We start from the raw sequence: 24,079 nt of genomic DNA, 5'->3' as shown, positions 1-24,079 counted from the left end.
TGTTTACAGGTCTGGGGAAAACTGCCCCTCAAAGTAGGATCTAGACTTGTTTGTGGGTAATAACTCCCAAAATATTACAGATGAAGGAGCCCTCGTAACACTTGAGCATTCAGAAAAGTGACAGAGAAATTTTCAACCTGAGCAATGGTTGTTCTTGTATTTCTTGCTGTTCAACATCTTCGTCAATGACACAGACAGTGGGATGAAGTGCACCCTCAGCAAGTTTACCAACAACACTAAGCTGAGTGGTGCGGTCGATGTGCTAGAGGGACAGGATGTCATACAGAGGAATCTGGACGAGCTAGAGAGGTGGGCCCAAGCAAACCCTATGAAGTTCAACAACGCCAAGTGCAAGGTCCTCCACTTGGGTTGAGACAATCGTCATTATCGATACAGGATGGGGGACAATGTGATAGAGAGCAGCCCTGTGGAAAAGGACTTGGGGGTACTCATGGATGAAAAGCTGGACATAAGCCAACAATGTGTGCTTGCAGCCCAGAAAGCCAATCGCATCCCGGGCTGCGTGGAAAGAACCATGGCCAGCAGATCCAGAGAGGTGATCCTCCCCCTCTACTCTGTTCTCGTGAGACCCCACCTAGAGTACTGTGTCCAGCTCTGGAGCCTTCAGCACAAGAAGGGCATAGACCTGTTAGAGCGGGTCCAGAGGAGGGCCACGAAGATGATCAGAGGGCTGGACCACCTCTCCTATGGTGACAGGCTGAGAGAGTTGGGGTCGTTCAGCCTGGAGAAGAGAAGGCTCTGGGGAGACCTCACAGCAGCCTTTCGGTACCTGAAGGGAGCCTATAAGAAAGCTGGGGAGGGGCTGTTTGCAAGGGCATGTAGCGATAGGACGAGGGGCAATGGTTTTAAACTAGCGCAGGGCAGGTTTAGGTTAGACATAAGGATGACGTTCTGTACACTGAGGGTGGTGAGACACTGGCACAGGTTGCCCAGAGAGGGAGTGGAGGCCCCATCCCTCGAGACATTCAAGGCCAGGCTGGATGGGGCTCTGAGCAACCTGATCTTGTTGAAGATGCCCCGTCTTACTGCAGGGGGGGCTGGACTAGATGACCTTTAAAGGTCCCTTCCAACCCAACACATTCTATGATTCTATGATTCTTCATAGCTGTGTTCTCAATGGGATTGCATCTCCTTCCCAAGGAAAAGGACTAATTTTTTTCTAAAATAAGATTTCACAAGTCAAAGTTAGCAGGTTTAGCTTTTTTACACCCAAGATACAAGTAATGTTTAAAACTAATTACATACTACACACACACCCCCCCCCGCAAAATCGGAAGCTTCTTCTAGGAAGTTTCAATGTCTTTCTTGAGACACAGGGAGGCTGTGAACGTAGCAGTCTTTCAGTACATCCCAGAAAAAAAAAAAAAAAAAAAACCACATTACCTCATTAACAAAAAAAACCCAACAGGGTTCAGCTTTTATAAAAAGAAAGCTTTTTCATTAAAACTGGCAGTATACTACTATATTAGAGAAAAGTTTCACAATGTCTGACGCCTACAAGTAAACTCTAAATCCTAGAAATCCTTCCTATTTGTGTCTATTATTGCAAATTACTTAATGACTTTCCCATTTCTGCCCCCCTTTCTTCTTTTTTTTTTTTTTAAATTGGCTCCAATTGCTGCTCCTCACTTTGAAATAGCAGGCTATCTTACCTCCCACCCTTACCTGCTCTCATACCACTGCCTGCCAAGCAACTTGTTCACTAGAAAACTGTTCTTTTGACCTTTAATTCACTTGATCCCTCCTATTTAATAGATCTGCTCTCTCCTTAAGAACCTATTCGTTCTTTGAATTCAGCACGTGTTGGTGCTCTCACCATTTCCATAAATACTGTTTTAAGTCACATGTAGTGGTTTTAATAGCTTCTCTTTCTGCACTGTACAGAAAGTGTGCAACTGTATACTTGAAGGAGTACTTTAAAACCTGAGTCTTTTAAATTTAGTCTTAAAAATTATCAAATTATCTTAATCAGCAAGCAAAATAATTGATTTTAGCCTTCCCCCCCACCCCCAAATTGTCAGTGCAAATTTTACCTTCACTGATTGTAAAGTTACCTCTCGGACGAGGGCATGAAGGTCACTACTAAGTCACTAAGGTCACACTAAAGTCAAGACGCCACTGTATCACACAATATCATGTCTGGGATCTAAACAAGGCTCTTGTTAACCAACATATCTCATTACTGGACATAAAATACGTCTTTACAAATTTAAATATGTCATTTGCTATTTTCAGGGTATATTATCACAAGCGTACAAAGAATTGATGGTTAATATGAGGAGCCCCAAAATAATAGACTTGAAAAATCCTTTCAAATCTATTTCAGATTTTTCTCTCTTACTTTATGTACCTGACAGACAGAAGTACAATAGAAGTTAAAAAAGTGTGCCTGAAAACTGCATCTATGAGCTAAGCAAAGCCAGTCAGGATTTCTGTTTAAATCTCTATTTTAGTTTTCACTGTTAACTTTGTCTAAAGCAAAGCACTACTGAAGTAGGACACAAACACTTCTTTTCCTTTAGTTACCCTGAAAAAACCAAACAAACTGATGGGAATGCAAAATTCTTCATTTCCTAATAGTTTAGCAAGCTATCTATTAATAAAACAATATAACTCCTGCTCATCGTGTAGCAAAATAACACACTTTCTCTGACTACTCAAAATACTTTTCAAAGTTGCAAAAATGGATTTTGGAATCAAAACTCTCAATCTCTCAATTAATTTTAAATATTCTCTAAACTGTGTAACATCGGACATCAAAACTACTAAGAGTATATTGAAAATGTGCAACACACTAAAATTACATTCTATCATATTTATATTTCAAGCCTACATACAAAGAAATCCAGAAAGAACGATAACAGTGTTGTTATGGACATTAATTCTTAAAGACCTACTCAACAGTTAAGCCTGAAGTCACCAAGTAATCGCATACATGGACTAAGAATCTAAAAGTCTTAGTTAAGCCTATGCTCAATGTCTTGCTGAAATCAGGACCCGGATGCAATACATAACATTTTCCTTTTCCCTATATGATTCATGCTTCTCAGAAAATTATCAGAATGCTTAGTGCTGTGTCTTACTCACTGTGATGAATGTAGTCAATTCTGTGACATTGCTCTTTTGTAACCTGCAAACAGAAAACAATTCATGATCAGCTGAGTCACCTTTTCGTCAAGTAACTTTTACAAGGACATACACATCAAACAGAACAGTAAAATTTCTCAAAAAACCCCACATCCGTGAAGTATTTTCAGTGTACTAAAAACACTTTAATTGTTTCCCACAGACAGATATGAAGCCTTTAAAACAAGACCAGTTTAAGCCAAACGTTATGTAATCACACTTTTTGTTTGCAACCGGCTGTTTAAATACACATACCCATTTTACCTTTATTAAATCGTGAATGATACAATACAATGTGTTCCCCTTTGATGTTCACAGGAAGTCAAAGGAATCTTTCTGTTAAAATGCAAAAAGAATTCTAGCCTCGCAGAAATCAATGCGAATTTTCAATTTTGTTTATATGGAACCAGAGTTTCAGACCATTACTGATGCTCTCTAGCATGAGGATTTCAAATTCTCCTTATGGCTAGGAGAATTCAGAAGCATCTCCAGGTCAGTACAAAATCCACTTTTTGAACACTTCTTTGGATTGTTTACTTCCCAGATTTTTTTTTCCCCTGGGTATATCAAGTTCTTTTAAACACATAGTTCATACACACTTTATAGAAAATAGAAAACAGCATAACAGATGCAACATTTGGAATACAACCACTTTAGGAAAATGTTAGGAATCTGGTATTGCTGGGGTTTTCTAATAATTTTTTTTTAAAGACTCATTGAAATTTTACAGTTTGATCCTTTAGAAGTATCTTCTGTAGCACTAAATATATACTTGCTACACAAAGCTTGTAGATGCTCTATCAGCTACATTGATAGACAATTTTAACCAAGCAAATATGTGTAATTGCCTACATATCAAAAATGCTGCGGTAAAATTGCATTTCAGGGTTGGTTTCTTTTGTGGTTTCAGGCATTGATTTTACAGTGAACGCTTTTTAAAAAAAAAACAAATATGCAGAAAAATGGGTACTTTTACTCTAGAATTTTTTCTACAGCATCACGTTGACAGGAGCATAAAGCTGGCCTATCTCACAGTGGCACAGTGAAGAAAACATACTAATAATTTTACACAAACCAACCAAACTTCAGCCATCTACATGAGTAAGAACTTCTTTTACAGACTTAAGTAAGCTAAGTAACAATTAAAATCTAGGTAGATAATTACATCAACAGCAGCCATAGTTTTTTTAGAAGTTACAACCTGTAACTCATGAGCATTAATACCAACAATTGCTTTTTTGTTTATTATGGCCCCTACTGTCAAACTACACTTCTTGGCCTGCCAGGAAAACAATAGGTATTTTTCTCCCGTGTCAATGGACAGACAGGAACGAGCTGTTCCTCATAACAGTCAGTGGCAACATCATCAACATATACAGGAAAGAAATGACATTTGTTCTCCCAAGGAGAATAAAAACATTGCTGTTTCCCTTTTCTATGCTACCACCATGCTTTGAAAACACCAAAAAACGAACCCCAATCTACTAGACCAGAAAGAGGGAAGTGATGAAAAGAGATATGACACAGTAGCTACGCCATTTAAAAAGTGGGAGCAAAGCATCTGAGAGAGGAAAACCTTAAAAAAGAAAATACGTGTTTTGCAACTCTCTCAACAGTCATGCTGGCTGACTAGAACCCTGTACTGTCCCTCACAAAGGGGAAAACAAAGAAAACAAAGTCATATTTAATCTGGTGTGGTATTTACTGTATTAGCTGAAGTTCAAGTACTTGCTGCCTGTTATAATTTTGCACCTACGTTCTATTTCTGACTAAAGCTATACCTGTGGCACTACTAAGTTTTGGTTTTGGTATCAGTCCTGAAGGCATTGAATAGCCCACCAAAATCTGAACTTTGGGAAAAATATTAGAAAGTTCAATAGAGTCAAGGACAGTGAAAGCCGCTCTTGAAGTTCCAGCTTGCCATTTGCAAGGAATGATAACCACTGACCCTACCGGCAGGCAGAGCTCACTACGCAGTCACAGGTTCCACAGCCCTCCACACTGCCCAATGAGAAAAGGTTCTCTATAAAAAAGTTACCCAGATCTTTAAGGATTCAGCCACATTGGAAAATACCCTACTTGGTTCCCCAGGGTAGCAACACTTCCAAAAGAGAAGAAAAGACTGGGAGGAAATCTGAAGTAGTACATTCAGCATGATGCGCTCTGACAATCTGTTGTTCAACATATCTCCTTTACCAGCTGCTGACATGTCCCTCTACTTCGTCTGCTCTGACTGGATGCCAGTATGTAAACCAAGGAGTGAGGAAAGTGAAAGGGACTTTCTTCATCTCTTCTCCATCCTTAGTACATGAAAAGGGTCACTACTTGGAAAATCCTCTACAACTTTACTAGAAATGCAAAAAAATGTAAACAAGTAAGTTTCCACAAGAAATCAGACAAGGTACTTAAGAAACCGTAATACAAAAGACCACACAACTGCAAATAAAAACAGATAACAATTCTAAAAACAGGCTTTACTACGGCTCCAATAAAGGTCTTGTTCTGGTTTGAAGTCAAACAGAACCAACTTTCTGTTCAGTAATTTTATTTCTTAGCTAGGCCTCTTAACTCTCCGAAATTAATAGCATGTTGTGTCTAAAGTGGTTCGTTCAGAGTGATAAGACAGTTTGTGCCAAGGAATGGCATGCAGAGAGGCTCTTGCTTATACTTATTGCTATAACAACCAAGGTCAGCTAATTTCGTTATTTGCCCCATTGAAGGGTCGGAAGTGGAAAAGCGTAGAGGGGTCACACCTGCGGGGAAGAGCAGACAGGACAGGTGACCAAAAATTGACAAACAGGAATATTCCATCCCATCTGCCCCATGCTCAGTATAAAAGCTGAGGGATCAAAGGGTCAACTCTCTTCCTTCAGTGGTTGACATCCAAGGAGGACCCTATCTGTTCATCTGCCTTTGGTCCTGATCCATGGGCTCCTGACTCCATCTGTGGAATCCAGTTCCCACCCGTCGCTGAGTCCAGCCTGAGACTTCCCCAGTGCCTGCCGGTGACATCATCCTGGGAACTTAATACGGTTTTGCATACACTGTATCTATTTCATTATTTTCCTTTTTATTTTATTATTAATATTTCAATAAAGTATTTCAGTTTCTTCTAAACTCATAAATCTCTATCTCTCCTCCTCCTCTACGTGCACGAGAAGCTGGGGGAGAGCATCTGTCACCGGCCATTGGCCAATCTGGCCAACCACAACAGGTCTGAATATGTTAAGAATTATTCCCAAAGCAAAAAACTTCAACGTTAGCCATGTGCATAAGCAAAATCACTTTGTACTGTCTGGAGCTCTCTTAAAACATCACACCATACAAATTACTTCAGATAGAAATGTAAAGTGTATTTCAAAGTACATTCGTATTTTCTTAGCTTTCTCTTAATTTAATACCTTCTAAAGTCAGTCTTTAATCTCAAGTGGTGGAATAAATATTTCAGTCCACATTCAAAACTCATAGAAGACCTCAATACCTGCTGCCTGCGTAAGCTTTCAGTCTCCTGTACTCTGATACTCATGTTATTAGAATATGCTGAGTACTAGAGTATGTTCTATGTCCATTCCTACCCTGAATACCTGCATATTTCTGTGAGCTCGAAGTTGAGCACCTTTCCAAAGGCCAGTGAGACTGCGTTGACTGCACCTGAGGGAAGGGGTGAGGTAGGAGGGTTGTCAAGCCTAAGCTTGGAAAAGGCTGAGAGATCATAAAATCAGAGTTTGACACAGATGAGCAGAGGCGTCAGGAAACGTCTGGGAGATGTGAGGGTGAAAAACCAGGAGAGGAAGGCATCAGAAAACATGCAATTGTGCACCACCACCAGCAGGTGCTGGGATACACAAATAGGGTAACTCTAATTATTCACTTATTTTAAACACAGGGGAACTTTACATTCGCTATTGCCTATACATTTCACCTGTGCACAAGATACACACCTATCACACATTGAATTAGCTTGACTTTACTTTAAAAATTATTTGAAGATTACACACAAAGCAGAACTGAGATCTTCCTCTCTTTCCAACACCTCGTATTTGGTGCTCCCAAGAGCATCAAAAAATGATCATCACTGATGCAATCCCATTATTTCACACTATCTTGGAAAACTGTAAATAATAAAACTGCTTTGCTTGAAAGAAATTACTCTTTACCCTCCAAGTAAATACAGTCGCGCATTTCTTCCTAAAGGAAGTAGCACCCGCTGTAAGGTAATTTTTTGGTTAGCATTTCAATACCGAATTGGACATTTGTATATTTTAAGCAAACACATAAGGAAGTGGTGGAGAAAAGGTAGAGGACTTCAGTATCACAAAGAACATTAAATAATACAATGTCAGAAAGGCACAGTGGGGGCCCCATGAAACCCACACAATCTGTACCCTATAAGCTTAAAACTGGGCTATTGTATACCCGATGTTTAGGCTGCTTTTATAAAATTTAATTGTAGGAAAACATCTAGCTTATACAATCAAGGGTAAAAATGAAACAGATCTACCACACCACTTGATAGATTCTCAGTCTATAGATAGGGTAGATCCACACTACAATCCCCACTGTGACTATTTAAGTAGTTTTCAGCCAATGTTAAGACAAATTAAACAATGCAACTATCTTCTTAAAGCACACAATACTGTGCAGTTACTTTTCAAGTATTTACTGTTTTTCCCTTCAGCCTGTGAGCCGCTGCACACTCCTGCCCTACTGCTTTCCGCACGTACTTCACCCAGTCCAAAGCTGGTTCACGATCCTAAGTGAGCTACGCAAACATATTAGCTCCCTAAAGTTCTGTACAAGTTTTCAGGAACCAGATTCTGCATCTTCAAAAATTATTCCCTTGCCCATTTATAAATTTTAACTGACAGTAGTTCAGTTTAAAATACTCCTTTTCTCCTTCTCATCCCATTGCTTCTTGTTACAACTCCTTCTAAGCAAACCCTCTATTCTGACACTATCAAAATCAGTCCGAACGCACTGGTCACGCGCTGAGGAGTTCAGTAACACTGCTCTTGAACAGCCAGCTGTAACAGAGACCGAGATGTACCCCAGTAAAGCAACTAGTCTATTTACACACACAGACATCTTCCAACAGATGAACTCACCTCACTTGTCACCCCGCTGAGCAGGGGCAGGGGCAGCACCCTCTCAGCACAACACTGAACACAGCACCACAGAAAATGGTATCAATTAATGGAAGCTGTACTGACTCTAAATTGTTTTAAACTTAATAGCTATTAAGAAAAGCAAGAATTTTGATCATTACAACCAGGATCAAGTAGATGGCCCAAATAAAGATAAGTATTCAGACAGAAATAACAGCACGTCCTTTTGATAGCTGTGGAGTTTCATTACCTCAGTACTTCATAGCTGCCTATCACACATTTCTACCATTCACTTTAGAACACAGTGACAGGTCCAGCTCCATCACCAGCACGTATCAGCTAACAACTCCAGGCATACCTATCGTGGCAAATGTGATTCTGATAGTTACTCCCTCTGGAGTCCAGCCTCGTGTTTGCTGAGGAGCGGCTGAGGGAGCTGGGGGTGCTCAGCCTGGAGAAGAGGAGGCTGAGGGGAGACCTTCTCGCTCTCTACAGCCCCCTGAAAGGAGGGTGGAGCAACGTGGGGGTCAGGCTCTGCTCCCAAGGAACGGGCCATGGGACAAGAGGAAACGGCCTCAAGTTGCTCCAGGGGAGGTTTAGATTGGGTATTAGGAAAAATTTCTTCACTGAAAGGGTTATCAACCAATGGAACAGGTTGCCCAGGGCAGTGGTGGAGTCACCATCCCCGGAGGTATTTAAAAGCCGGGTAGATGTGGTGCTGAGGGACATGGTTTAGTGATGGACTTCTCAATGTTAGGTTGATGGTTGGACTCTATGATCTTGAACGTCTTTTCCGACCTAGACAATTCTATGATTCTATGATCTACTTTTATAAATAGTATGTTCCTTACATATTTCAGTATTTTTATGCTCCCTGATTAAAAGCACACAGACTGGTTTTGCCCCAGCATCTAAAGTACAGAATAAACAGGTGCCTTAGGTATACAAATACTATACTGGGAAGAAAACTAAGCTAAAACGCAACAGGGAAGATATGATTTGGCATGAACTTCAGGAAGTTACACAACACAAACGCCTCTGTACAATTAACAGAAAAAAGGACCAAAGAATATTGTTTCAGACTAAATATTCTCTTCCGTGACACAAGTGCACATACACACAAACATGGAAACCTCAGGATTTACCGTTTAATTGTGTAATAACAGAAGTCCTTGCAACTAGTTTCTTCTCCCTTTTAGTACTTAGTTATTCCACTAATAAAGCCCAAGAGAAAAGCATTTTACTGTTTTATTTTTTAGATTTATTTTCAGAACCGGTTATTACAAAGTGTAAAACAGTACCTTCAGTTAAAAAGTATCCTTAAATGCAAACAAAATCCTAACGCAGTTTGAAAATAAAGGCCAGAAACAGCTGATATTCTGCTCGCAATGCAGGTAAGTGGAAGGGGAATATGTAGAAGAACAGAAACTGTAGTGTGTCTGGAAGAGGAGACTGTAAACTTTCTTTTTTACTGTGTATTTCCCAGTATCAACGCAGCACAAAGTGCTGGGTTTCATCGTGTGCACTGCAGTGCTCATTGTGCTAGAGACACACAGGTGTAGTAATTGCTTCTTGTTGCAAGAATGGGACAGTTAATGTGGACCGGAAATACTATATTGTTTTTTATTTTCACATTTCATTAACTGTGCAACGTTAATGTAACCTAGTCTTTTTTTCCTGCACTATTTCCTTATTGTGTACAAAGTAAAGAAAAAGGAAGTTTCCTGTGCTTAATATTAGCATATAAATGGAGCTAACTGAGGTTTGACTTAAGTGGGAAGACAGGGTGGGGTGAATTCCCACCGTTGTTACTGTTATCACTTTGGAGGTAGTTTTTTAAGCAAGACTAGAATAACTGGTTTGCATTCTGGCAATGGCATCTTCTCAATTAAATCAAAACATAGAATTTGAACACACTGCAGAATGCAGCAAAACCCACCATTTTCTTAAAGCTGTGATGCAACACATTTCTTGACTGCAATTTGCTTCTTTCTCCAATGCAAACATATTACTACAGATATGCACGTCTCTTAAAAACTGACTTGGTGCCCTTTTTAATTATATTGCAAACAAAGGTTGAAAGAACATGAGTTTTCAAGTTACATTCTTCCTGGTTTTCATTCGTAATTCAGGACTTGCCTGCTCTGGAAGTTTACTGTGATGGGAAAGCTAACAAAGTTATGGCATTATAAAAGATTGAAAAAGTGAGATTAAGGAAACTTTGTCAAAGTTTCATACTTCTGTTAAAATTTGTAACTAGTGTTTCTTGAAAACCCAGTAGAAAGAATGTTTGATAAAATGGGGGCACTTGTGTCCTAAAACTTACATAAATATTTGAAAAAACTGAAGCAAGTTTATCTATGCAAGACAAAATACGCCATTACCAATACCTTTAAAAATCTGAGCAGAAAAGTAATTAATACCCACTAAAGACTAACACATGACAATCTGCTTCCTGGAAAATGCTTCTACCTGAGCAGTCATAACAAAAGGAAAGAGAAGTCACAGGAAAGTAAGATGATTAAAAAAAACACACACATATTTTTATAAATATTTTTCAAGTCTTTTACCTCCTTTGATGAACTAACGTGTGGAGCACCAACAATCCAAAATATGGATTTAGAACAAAAGATCGACCAAAAAAATCTCCACTGTGACAGTACAGTTAATAAATATATGATATGCAAATATCATATTTGTGCAAATATATGCTATCGTTTCAGAAAAATTTTAACCTACCAAGGCAAAATTATCCCTTATGATTTTGGAAGCTGATAATTCAACTAAACTTCAGCATTTCAGCACCAGTTTTCAGCAACGTGGATATTAGTGCTAGCAAAGACTGGGCATCAATCAGTATGAGGAATATTTAAGTCCGAAAAATCAAATGCTTTCCCTAGAGTTTGGGTTCTGTGTTTAATTACTTTTAAAATATTTAGGTAGCTGGGTTTTGGCTGCTGGCAATTATTCCCCCATCCCCTTCTATAAACCAGTGTACTAAAAGATCACACGACTGGAAAAGACTTCCTGAACCAGGAACATCATGCAATCCTTCTCATAATAGATCAAATGTCATCTTAAAATTTGGCTTCCTTCTTCCATCTTTACATTCCTCAAGATTTCAGCCTAAACTTACCATTTTTTTGAATCCTACAATTTTTGTGTTCTTTAGTTTTTCTTGGAGTTTGTGGCAAGAATACTGGAAAGCTCTCAGTTTTTAATTTTATTAAACTAAATCAGTTTAAGTTCTTTCAAATCCTTCCGTAAGTCTCCAAATTACCCTCAGAATCCTAGTGTATGTTCTTCTCAACTATTTTAGTTTCAAGTTTCTTGAATATGAATAATCCTTCTGGAACAAAACAGAAATACACTGTATTCCAGATAAGGCCTAATCAGGAACTTCCCAATGCAACACTGATGTAAGAAAATCATTAAAGCCACTGCACAAAAAGCCTTCCATGCAAAGACGTCACATTCATGTATTAGCCAGAATAGATACAGCAGCCACAGGCCCCTCTGCTGCCACCAGGACTGTTTACTGGCACAGCTCCTTACAGCTCTTGCTGTCCTTTCTAAACAGGAACAATGCTGGGGGCGTGAAAAAAACCCGTCTTCAATATTATCAAGTTGCACTGGGTCTCTTAATTTTAGCTTAAGACCAAAAATTTCTTTAAGACTTTCCTGTTCCTTCCACTCATTCGCAATTGTACAGTCCTCATTACATTAAGCGTTTGAAAGGAGAAAAACAAATGTAACTTCTATTCCCCCAGAAAGGCCTGCTTTCTCACAATGTTATTTTATCAGTGCTTAAAGAACTAACCATTCTTCACCTCCATTAGACAAAATTCTACAAGAGGTGGGAAATAAATGCCTTTACCCACATCTTGCCTTTGTAAAAATAGAATGAAGGTAAGAAATGTTAATTCAGTTTCAGTGTACTAAGAAATCACCTTTCAAGCAGCAGAAAATGGGAGATTATGACATTTTAATGACAAATTTCCTAAACTCAAGACGATACATTCTTACTGTGAGTATGCTAGCACTTCTTTATGAAAGCAGAAGCTACACAAACCCTGTGATCAACTGCAGTCCCTGTTTTCTTCAGTGGGCAAACTACACCTCTCTGTTGTAGAGGAAATACAGGAGTTAGTCAGCTGCTGGAAGACTGCCCAAAACACAAGACTAAGGTTTCTAGCCCACAGTTCCTCTTTATTCTTTTATTCAAGTAATTTGATCTGTGCACCTGGAGATCTCTCATATTCAATTCTCTGCATATAGGGATCCACTTACACAGAATCATAGAATCGTTTAGGTTCAAAAGACCTTTAGGGTCATCGAGTCCAACCGTGAACTTAACGCTGCCATGTCCACCACTAAAGCATGTCCCTCACTAAACCATGTCCCTCAGCACCACATCTGCATGTTAATCCAGGGATGGTGACTCCACCACTTCCCTGGGCAGTCTGTTCCAATGGTTGATAACCCCTTCAGTGAAGAAATTTTTCCTAATATCCAAACTAAACTTAAACCTCCCCTGGTGCAAGACTGCCTGATCATGATCAAGTAAACACCTTCTAGACACAGCCCTTATTACTCTCTGTATTGCTATCCTTCCCCTAAGTCTCCATTAATTTAAACTTGCTTTTTTGACCATTTTCAAGTATTTTAAAAATATTATTAATTCTCATACTAGCACAATTACACATTATTTGATTTTCAAATGCTGAAAATCTCTATATACACTGTGTGAAGAACAAAGCGGATCCTCCTTTGTGCTTATTTCTCTTCCAGAGTAACACGCCTCAAAAGCTTAATTACCGATCTGAGGCTTTATTTAGTTCGTAGTACTAAAAAAAAGAACTTTTTGCACTTTTCAGATAAAAGCTGTCTGTGAAGCACGCCAGTTTTGTAGCATCATTATCCTCTCACTGAAACAGAATTCAAGCTAAAAAGTGAAAAAAGCTCAAAATGCTGAGGTACGGGTTTTTTTATTCACATTGCTCACCATTTCACACAGCTTGGCAAGGTGAGATTCCTAGACTCAGCTACTAAGAAAACAAAAATAATCCTTTAGAAGAAATAAAAGCTGCGTGGATGGTCAAAACTCTGTCAACACATCAGACACTGTCAGGCCATGAACCTTTCCACATCAGGACCTTTCACTGCTATGATGGATGAAAGCAACGATGTCAGCAACGACAAGGCCTACATCACGATTAGGTATTTTGATCAAGATTCAAGACTTGTGAAGAAACAATCTTTTGGCAAAACTTGTCTAAAAGTGATGAAAGGTTTTTACATCACCTAATTAGTTTTCATCGACTCCCACACTCTACAGACAGGATAGAATTTTTCTCTGACTCAGCACTCAACAGGGACCAGCAAGCACAGTTACGACTAAGATGTGTCGGCCGTTCTACACAACCTCCCCAGTGTGTCACTTCCATACATTCGATAAACAAGAATGATGTCAAGGCCCTTCTCTTACAAGTGGAGACAGGCTGATTAACAACTCTACCACGCTGGTATGAACTGAAGAAAGGAATGCTGCCAGTAAAAACACAATACCGTTCCTCTTCCTGCTATCATCATCAGTGGAAGATGAAGGAGAATTGTGAGAAGAATTAAGTTTTCCTTCTAGCGAAGGAAGCGCCATGTCATCCTTTAACATCCACTTTGAGCTCAACAACAAGAGAAAGTCTGAGTATTAATGCATTAAGAGGGACCTTATCATCATCCTCTGTTTAAAGATGACCACTACCCTGAGACTCTATATTTGCTCTACAGGGTTGTAAGCTCCAGCAAACAAGGAGAGCACAGGAAGATGTGACTTCACGCTGCTCCCGTCTGACAAAGAGACAGTAATTGTTTTGCATATTGCCCCATTAGTCAGAAACCCCAGTCACAAACAAAACTTCACTGCATTTTGCATGATTCAGGGAAACACGCACAGTATTAGAAAAGCAATGATCACACAGACACAAACATAGCTGGGGAAGAGAAGGAAAAGACGGATGAAAAAGCCAGTCAAGGGAAGAGAATAAGGAAAATACAAATCTACGAGAAAGGGCGAAAGGCTTTTTTTTTTTTTTAAATAAATAAATTAGGTTACTTAAATGAAAAACAAAAATGTGATGCAGGTGAAAATGGGAAAAAGCATACAGAAGTGAAGTGACAACTCTTTGCACTATTATTATAGTTATTGGAACTGTGAACACAAATGGTTTGAAGTTCGTTTAATTTTTGCAAATTCTGACCACTGATACAGGTACCTTTATTAGGCACGTGCTTGCTATCACAGCCAGCACAAAGTTGAGACATAATATTTAAAATGTCATTAAGTCACTTTTATTAAGTCTCCCAGCCCTGAAATCTCCTGATAACATATGGTTAGATGAGGTGAGAAATACAGATTTGATTCCCAATTAAATTATCTCAAGTACACAAGGAAATATCAAGAGTCCTATTCTGAAAACTGTAACAAGCAGCTACTTCTTTCCATGTAAAGATCTTATTCCCAGGTCCTTAACAAAGTAGTTTGATGTCTAGAATTTGAAATTTCGGCTCCCTCTGATATGACAAAACAGAAACAGCCTGTATCTTCTCTAGCAAAAGCAATTACCAGCTGCAAGATAAAGCACTTTAACCAAATGAAATTGGAAATTAACTGGTTATCAAGTATAGCTACATTTAAACATCCTTTGCATCAGATCTTGTCTCTCTGTATTTTCACATCAATGACAAAAACATTGCCCTGCCTGTTAGCAAAACCAATCGATCCAACTTGTAACAACAAAAAAAAAAATTCTCTCTCTCTCCCTTTATATATATATATATACACACACGTATATGTATAATCTCCTATACTTAAAAATTAACCAGACAGGGAAATAAAGAGAAATTCTTATATTTATGATTTCCTGACACATATAGTTTCCTAACAAATATGTATCTCACTGAATCGTACATAGAATGGTTTGTGTTGGAAGGGACCTTAAAGTCCCCCCAGTGCCACGCCCTGCCCTGGGCAGGGACACCTCCCGCCAGCCCAGGTTGCTCCAAGCCCCGTCCAACCTGGCCTTGAACCCCTCCAGGGATGGGGCAGCCACAGCTTCTCTGGGCAACCTGGGCCAGGGGCTCACCGCCCTCACAGCAAAGGATTTCTTCCTGAGAAATAATCTAAATCTACCCTACCAATCACCTGCCATTTCATGCCCGAGATATCACGGGATAAAAAGACCACCCATATTGCGTGGCACTGAAGATTTAATTTAGACCCAATGCAGTAGTATTTTTCAGGCAGAAACAGAGGTACTTCTTACAGTTACTTGCAACTGTCCTCTTGATGTGCGATACACATAAAAAACCACCATTTTCCAGATTAAATACACAAGAAATAATATGACCTGATAGGACATAACATATTTTCATAAAACAGAAGTCACAAATATAACTTTGGGGGAAAAAATTGCGTGCAATGTATTTGAAAGCTTATTTGACAGAGGACTACTGGAACCCAAGAACAAAATCTCTTCCAGAAAAAGCAATCTTATATAATGCTAAAATCATACCATTTACTATGTATCAGTACATGTATTTTATAGGCCCATCAGAAAAAAAAACAAGAATAGGTTTAACAATAGCATTATAGAAATGCAGACAGCTTTTACCTACAAATATATATTAACAAACAACAATAACCTATTGTAATTCTAATTCACTCTTCCCCAAAATAACACAATCTTCTTTAAGCACAAATATGTAACATTTCTAAGGCACCGAAATATTCTGCTCGCAGAGGCCAACAGTTTCTATCTATCCACAAACCAAGTCAGCACAATACAACACTCATCCACACACCCCCATACCCTTCAGCCAGCCAAACAACTACAGTTTACAGCGCTTGCTTTTTCTTCCGAGGTAACAATCCTAAGCTCCTGCACTGACATCTGTCATACAAAAAGGATCACAGTAACACTTATTTTATGTATCACATAGTCCTTAGACAGTAACATCACATGCCCTGTTCTGTATTTCACAATGTATATTCTTCAATTCTGTCCTTGAGAACCACATAGTCTGCTGCTTTTATGCTACAATAGAAGAAGCACTATTAAAATCTGAGTTACGTAGCCTTGTATTGGGAGATGCCATTAGCAAATACCTAGTAACAGAAGATAAATAGCAGCAATACATAAGAAAAATATATCAGGATATGAAGAAAGCGTGATATTAAAATACCTCATTTGTGATTCAAATATTGCATCTCCACTCTCATTTAATAGTGTTTACTAAAATACTTGATTTAAATTCAAAATCTTGTAGTACACCTTATTGGTTTACACAGAATAATAGGATCATCTAGGTTGGAAAAGATGTTCCACTACATTTAGACTGGAACACTGCTCTTATTAATCACAGTGAAAATTACAAGACAACGAATCAGACTGTATGGTTCCTAGTTACTTGTACAGTGAAGGCAGCATTACTTTTCAAATCAACCAACAAAAGATGTAAAAATGGATTTTATTATTACTGACAGATACATCTTTTTTTTTTAAAGTATTTTAGTTTCTGAAGTTTACTACCTTACCAAAAAAAGGCACTGAAGTTTGTAAGCTAACTTTAGCATGGCAAAGAACAAAGGAAAACACCAATTCTCCTAATTTTCAAAATCATGGTTTGTTTACATATTATCCCTTATGTCTTCATATTTGTAGAAATGGAGAAGGATTAGTAAAAGGTGGACTTACAACCATAAAAAGAGAAACTAGTGAACATATTTAAAACAGTGATTTTTAAGTAACATGTCACACTTTGGGAACAATAAAAGGCTCCAAATTGGTCAATGTGCAAATAATCCTATCAAAGGCGATACAAAAAGACTGCGTCACAGAACACAATAGTACTAATGGACATCTTCAGTTGTTTATCCCTCAACTGTCAAGATGCGCGACATGAGCCGTATGACAGACACACCTAGTTGATTTATTGTCTCACATGGTAAATACAGGTGTAAGACATGTCACCTGAAAAAAAAAAAAGCAGCACACTGGCGGGTGAAGTCTGTTCCATAGAGTTTCCTGAACTCAGAACTCTGCTACAGAAAGTTCATTTCCCTGAAGCTAAAAGGCAAAGCAGACCCTCCAGCTGAGACTACCACACAGAATTCCAGGATAGAGATGTTACTTTGCTCCCTGCCAGTATGCAAAATATCAGCACTGAGAAACCCAATAAGCAGACTCAAGACAGGAGTCAGATGAATAAGCCTTACACACTACAGGAGCATTGGCAGATATGCAAGAACTATACTCCTATTAAGAGGAAAATATTTTCCTTCTCTCAAAGAGAAGAAAAGTACTGTTTTAACTTATGCCAATGGTGTCATTTATTCCATGGCTCTACTAAGGAAAAAAAGCAGGTACAAGTGATTTACATTTAGTTGGACTTGGTAATTATTTTATTATAAGCTTAGTAGCAAGTTCTTCAGTTCTGTCTTTGATGGATTACTGCATGTGCTCACATTGCCAAGTTCTCCCTTAGCCAAAAGCAGAGGGGAGAGGGAGAAGGGTTGATTTTTCTTTTATTAAAATTAGCTCCTTTGTTTTTCCCTGAAAAGCGACAATTATTTCCACTCAACTTTATCTGTGCCAAAACAAAATAAACAACTTTGTTGTCTGTAGCTCCATTCTGAGGAAAAGCAACAAAAAGAAGTTTAACCTATAATGCTTAGGTTTCAGAGTACTCACTCACAGAGTTACTAAAATCACTAGTGTTGATGTTCTCCCATGACGTAACACAACAGCAGGACAAGAAAACCCATTTTGTATTTTCCACATTTGTCCGTTTCCTTAAGGCACATTTCTGTGAAGTCCTCCTCTCCCAGGACATAGTGGATGGACTGTAAAAACAGTCTAAACTAATAAATAACAGAACAACTAAAAGTTATCTTTTTAAAGATCACATTGGGTATTGACTGTATTTTAATCCTCATGCATCTCATTCCAATGAGACTTAAAGTCATTGGAATTTTAGTATACATTACTTCAAGACTGCAGCAACATTCTACTCTTCTGGTCAAAATTTAGGACTCTGCATGTGCTCCTAGTATCATTCAGACACAAAATCATTCAAACAATTCACCAAAACATCCTATAATATAAAAGAAGTGACACAACGAATCACAGAGTGGTTGAGACTGAAAGGGAGGCCATCTTGTCAAACTCTCTTGCTCAAGCAGAGTCGCCCAGGACCGTGTCCAGATGAGTCTGGAGTATCTCCAAGAATGAAGACTCCACAGCCTCTCTGGACAACCTGTGACAGCTCTCAGTCATCCTCGTGGTGACAAAGCTTTCCCTCATGTTTCGGGGGAACCTCCTGTGTTCCAGTGTGTGCCCTTCACCTCTTGTCCTGTCACTGCACCTCTGCAAAGCGCCTGGCTCCCTTGCGTGGCACCCTCCCTCCATGTGTTTATACACATTGGTGAGATTCCTCGGAGTCTTCTCCCCTCCATGCTCTATCAGTCTGTCCTCACAGGAGAGGTGCCCCAGACCCTATCAAGTTGGTAATGGCCATGTACTGGACTCACTTCAGTGGCTCCATCTCTCCCCCATACTGAGGAGCTCAGAACCAGACACAGAACTCTACACTTCTGACAAATTTCACCTCTGTCCTTCAGCATGTACTTAGCTGTGTTTCAAACAGTGACAACGCATAAAAAATTATGGTAACAACTTATGAATTACAATAAATCTTATGCCATGAAGAATTACGATAACCAGTTCAAGGAAACAGAAACTGCATACAGGTGTTTCTCTGGAAACACTGGAAAACAGTTCTGTGACACCAATGAACAAAAAAACATTGACAGTGTTGCAGCACCAAAACAACAGACTACTAGATGTCACTGGAAGCTGCAAGTATAAAGCAAGCTAGCCATTTAACCTCTTACTAGTTAAAAGAAAATTGAGAATTAGGTAGGAGTGATGGACTCTGCTGCCAGGAGCGCCCATGTTTTTTCTATACTCCCCCTTCTCTTTCCTAGGAGCCAAGTCTTGCCGAAGTGATGATGTAAATCTGGGCCACGTATGGGGTGGGGGGGAGGAGAAAAGAAAAAAAAAGGGTGAATTATATACACACAGTAAAGAGTCTAAAAATAAGGAACTATTAGTAGTCGTAATTTTTTTACTTCAAATCATTCATATATATTAAACTCATTATCCTGGCATCGTTCTAGTACAATAGCAATGGCATGGCCTCTGATGTTGATGGTAAGCAAACAACAGCATGGATTACAGCATGCCCGAAAAGTATGGCTTTGTGTTTCAAATTATTTTCCTTCTGCTTCCCTACTCCTTCTGGGCAAAAATAAGTTTGTAAGTACTTTCTTCTGGTCTGTGAGTTTTCAGTTTCAGAATAAGAACACAGTTTTGACTCAGGTTTCTGCTAAGATGAAGGTTGACAAGATAACTTATGAGCCTATAGAAGAAAGCTATCTGCCCAGTGACTGAAAGAGAAAATACTGTAAAGAAAGGGCACCAAAACCTGAGTGGAAGGGACCATACAGGTCACAATGGTGCAGAAGGCCACAAGCTAGCTGAATTCCAAATACCTCAAGTGTTTCTTGCTAGAATATCCTTGTCTTTTTATTTCTTAAAGGCTGGAGCTTGAGCTAAAGAATGAAACTTCCACCACTGCTTAGCACTAATTTAACTCTGCTACTAATGAAGCCCAAAGCACTTCTTGCAAGAGTATCAATAGAAATACTAAGCATTTTTTAAATACTGCCCTAAGTATCAATCAATATCTGAGTATCTCAGACAAAAAAACATGAAATCAAATTAGTAATAATCCACTCTGGAATACCTTTATTAATATACTACTGTTTATTTAGAAGGATTTTATTTATTCTAAAACTTAACACACTTGCTTTCAGTTTGTGATCTACAGACCCCTGGTAACCTGAACCCTGACTGCTTCTTGATGGCCCATTAAAAAAAACAGGTAAGCAAGCAAAAGGGAAGTTGAAAATTAATCATTCAGAGACCACACTCTTTAAAAGATGTAATTTCTGATTATTTCATTGGTTGCTATACGCAAAATGTTCCATAAAAAAACCGAACTTAAATGTCTTGTTTAAAAACAAACCTTCAAGTTCAGTAAAAATTGTAGTCTTACACTTCTGCTGTTCAAAATTAGTTAAATTTATACTGGTCTAATGGCACCATGAGCCAGCAATGTGCCCTCGTGGCCAAGAAGGCCAATGGCATCCTGGGGTGCATCAAGAAGTGTGTGGCCAGCAGGTGGAGGGAGGTCATCCTCCCCCTCTACTCTGCCTTGGTGAGGCCGCACCTGGAGTACTGTGTCCAGTTCTGGGCTCCCCAGTTCAAGAGGGACAGGGAAGTGCTGGAGAGGGTGCAGCAAAGGGCTACCAAGATGATGAGGGGACTGGAACACCTCTCTTACGAAGAAAGACTGAGGGATTTGGGTCTCTTCAGTCTGGAAAAAAGACAGCTGAGGGGGGGACCTTATCAACCCTTATAAATACTTAAAGGGTGGGTGTCAGGAGGATGGGGACAGGCTCTTTTCAGTGGTGCCCTGTGACAGGACAAGAAGTAATGGGCACAAACTGGAGCATAGGAAGTTCCACCTAAACACGAGGAGGAACTTTCCTGTGAGGGTGGGCAGAGCACTGGCACAGGCTGCCCAGAGAGGTGGTGGAGTCTCTGTCTCTGGAGACATTCAAAACCCTCCTGGACGCGTGCCTGTGCCACCTGCTCTGGGTGACCCTGCTCTGGCCGGGGGATTGGAGTAGATGATCTCCAGAGGTCCCTTTCCAACCCTACGATTCTAACTTCTGTTAGCTGAGTCAAAACATACTGAAACCTGTTTTTCAGCAATGATGACTTCTTTTCTAACATCAGCAGAAGTTAATTATTACCACATGCATGAATCAGTGTGATTTATATTACAATAAAGCTGCCATTTGTGCAGGCTTTTTAATATCTGACAAACAGGTCTAACTCTTGCTAGTCTGGTTTACAGTATGGAAGTGAATCAGGTATGATCTACTGCATCATTGAAATCCAATCCACAATACAAAAAAAAAAAAAAAAAAAAAAAGCCCAAACCACAAAAAAACCCACCCTTCACTCGCGTTAAAAAAATAGCCATGACTATACTTTTTAAAACCCTGTGGTTTTCACTTACATTTGACCAACAAAAAATTGCCAAGTCCTACTTTCATTGATGAAACCGCAATCAGCTGTCCACAAGCTGACAGTGCACACAATCCATTTCACAGACACTGTTAAGCACACAGACTTCGGTTCTGAAAAATCCCCAATTAAAATTAAAGTTCTGGAAAACTGTGTAATATGTGCATGCATTTCATAAAGGCAAGTGTTCGTTTCACACATCAATGCAAATATTTGTTCTCTCATGTAATACTGGAATGAAAAGATAACAACAAATTAACATGACTTGCATATCCGCACCCCCAGTAAGAAATACTTACATGTGCACATGGGAATGATTCTAAGGTATTTTCACTGACAGAAAAAAATCGCATTGCTTATTGCTTGTAGTTACACACGTAAACATTGTTCTATTCACGTTACTCAAAAGTGACTAAGGATTTCAAAATAATATAATACCAAATTTATTCTGAAAACATAACTTTGATCCAAAAAGTAAACTTTAGTATCCAGTATCCACATTCTATTATGCACACAAAGCAAAAGCTTTTTATTACAGGTTTCCTTATATGCAGGCTACTTTTGAGGTGGCAGAAAAAAAACTCTCCTGTGAGCAGCGTTCCTATGATAGTCCTTTACATCTTCCTACTGCCATAAAGCAGATCCTCTGCAGGAAATATAAGCCCATTGCAACAACCCACTTGGCAAGGACAGTGGTGCCAGTGGAGACACACTTGCTGCGCACATGCTGAGGAATCAGAGAATGGCTTGGGGCAGGGCTGAAGTAACACTAAAACTGCCTACCATTTCCTCAACTGGCAGGTCTAACCTGGGCATCTTCTTCAATACAGTGATTCTTTTCACAAAACTGTAGAACTTTACCTTTGAATGCCTAGCCTATTTTCAATTATGGCTGAAAATGAATGGCAAACAAGTTACTGCATGGAACAGGCAGGCACATGGACAAACAGCGTGGTCGTAAAATTTTACCTGTGTTGACAACAGGTACTTGGAAGGGAGAGAGCCTACAAAGGAACTCCTGCGTAAGTAGGAGTAACCAGAAGCATTATAGAAACAGTTGAGTTTTATCAGAAATTATCTGCTACATTTCATAAACAGCACTTGAGTTCAATCTCTGTTTGTTATAAAGTGTGTAAAGACAAATTAATCTGCAGCTCCAAGGCTAACAAATTTCTGGATCCACAATAAATATTTAAGGATTCTCAAAAATCTACATTCTGTAGAATCAGTATTCAAAAGCGTGTTTCATTTTTTAACTAATGCCAGCAACTTTTTAATTGGGATAGTACCCACATCATTAAGAACCACAATGTGAATACTGTACATGCACCAAAGCCAAACTTTAAAGTACAAAACACTACCATATTCAAAACAGCATCATATTCACCAGATCAGTGGCCACATATAATACTTTCTTTCTTTCTCTGACGATTGCATCTAGAAAAGGTAGTCATGTTTAAAAAACAAAACGAAAAAACACTCAAACTGAAAAAAAACAGCCTAAATTTTTTACAACCTACATTCTGACTACTGTATTTCACTGTAGCAGGGTATTTTTCATAGCAAAGAAAATATCAGTTAATGAAACGAGAAGAATGTTGAAATCTGGTAAAAAAAAAAATTTCATGAGAAAAAGTGTACATTATTATGTTTTGAATACAAAAACCCGCAAATTATGAAAGGTATTACAAGAGCATTAATGTTGCTACTGAAATAACAAAAAGAGCCCAGCCACTGACCAATTTAAGGCTGAGATTCTGCAAAACAATTTTACATGCTTAGCTCCTTTTAGTGTCAGTGGGTCAATGCCTTTATATGAACCCAGGCGCACACTTAAATCTATTCAGGATTAGGATGCATTGATTTAATCTAACTGCATCTGAGTTATGACACGTGCCTTACATCTGACGGTAAGCTTGTGTAGGGGGGTCACCTGACATCTATATACTGCTTAAGTTTTCTTCTAGAAGATGCAGGCCGCAGTTCAAGGAATACAGATGACAACTAAGCAAGCACATTCATATCACATGTAATCATAGAATCATCTAGGTCGGAAAAGACCTTCAAGATCGTAGAGTCCAACCATCAACCTAAGATTGAGAAGTCCATCACTAAATCATCTCCCTCAGCACCACATCTACCCGGCTTTTAAATACCTCCGGGGATGGTGACTCCACCACTGCCCTGGGCAGCCTGTTCCATTGGTTGATAACCCTTTCCATGAAGAAATTCTTCCTAACACCCAAACTAAACTTAAACCTCCCCTGGAGCAACTTGAGGCCATTTCCTCTTGTCCTATTGCCTGTTCCTTGGGAGAAGAGCCCGACCCCCACGTTGCTCCACCCTCCTTTCAGGGGGCTGTAGAGAGCGAGAAGGTCTCCCCTCAGCCTCCTCTTCTCCAGGCTGAGCACCCCCAGCTCCCTCAGCCGCTCCTCACAAGACTCCTGCTCCAGACCCCTCACCAGCTCCGTCACCCTTCTCTGGACACGCTCCAGCACCTCAATGTCTGTCTTGGCATGAGGGGCCCAAAACTGGACACAGCACTCAAGGTGAGGCCTCACCAGTGCTGAATACAGGGCGACGATCACTGCCCCGGTCCTGCTGGCCACA

The 24,079-nt window shown here is 39.4% G+C and overlaps 1 protein-coding gene across 17 annotated transcripts in view; it reads right to left on the bottom strand.

Moving 5' to 3' along the window:
- BAZ2B (bromodomain adjacent to zinc finger domain 2B) overlaps window positions 1–24,079 on the bottom strand; it is a 152,906-nt gene that overhangs the window by 109,193 nt on the left and 19,634 nt on the right. For 16 of the 17 annotated variants that reach the window (XR_008467564.1, XM_054207654.1, XM_054207650.1 and 13 more), the window contains exon 2: window positions 3,109–3,151. The gene's annotated coding sequence lies outside the window, so the exon portion shown is untranslated. Of the gene's footprint in view, window positions 1–1,277; window positions 1,359–3,108; window positions 3,152–24,079 lie in introns of all 17 variants that reach the window. The other variant, XM_054207641.1, reaches the window with a different exon arrangement.

The sequence above is a fragment of the Rissa tridactyla genome, chromosome 7 (genome assembly GCF_028500815.1).
Source record: "Rissa tridactyla isolate bRisTri1 chromosome 7, bRisTri1.patW.cur.20221130, whole genome shotgun sequence".
Lineage (NCBI taxonomy): Eukaryota > Metazoa > Chordata > Aves > Charadriiformes > Laridae > Rissa > Rissa tridactyla.
The sequence above is the reverse complement of the archived record's forward strand: the minus strand, read 5'-3'. Positions and strand labels throughout refer to the sequence as shown.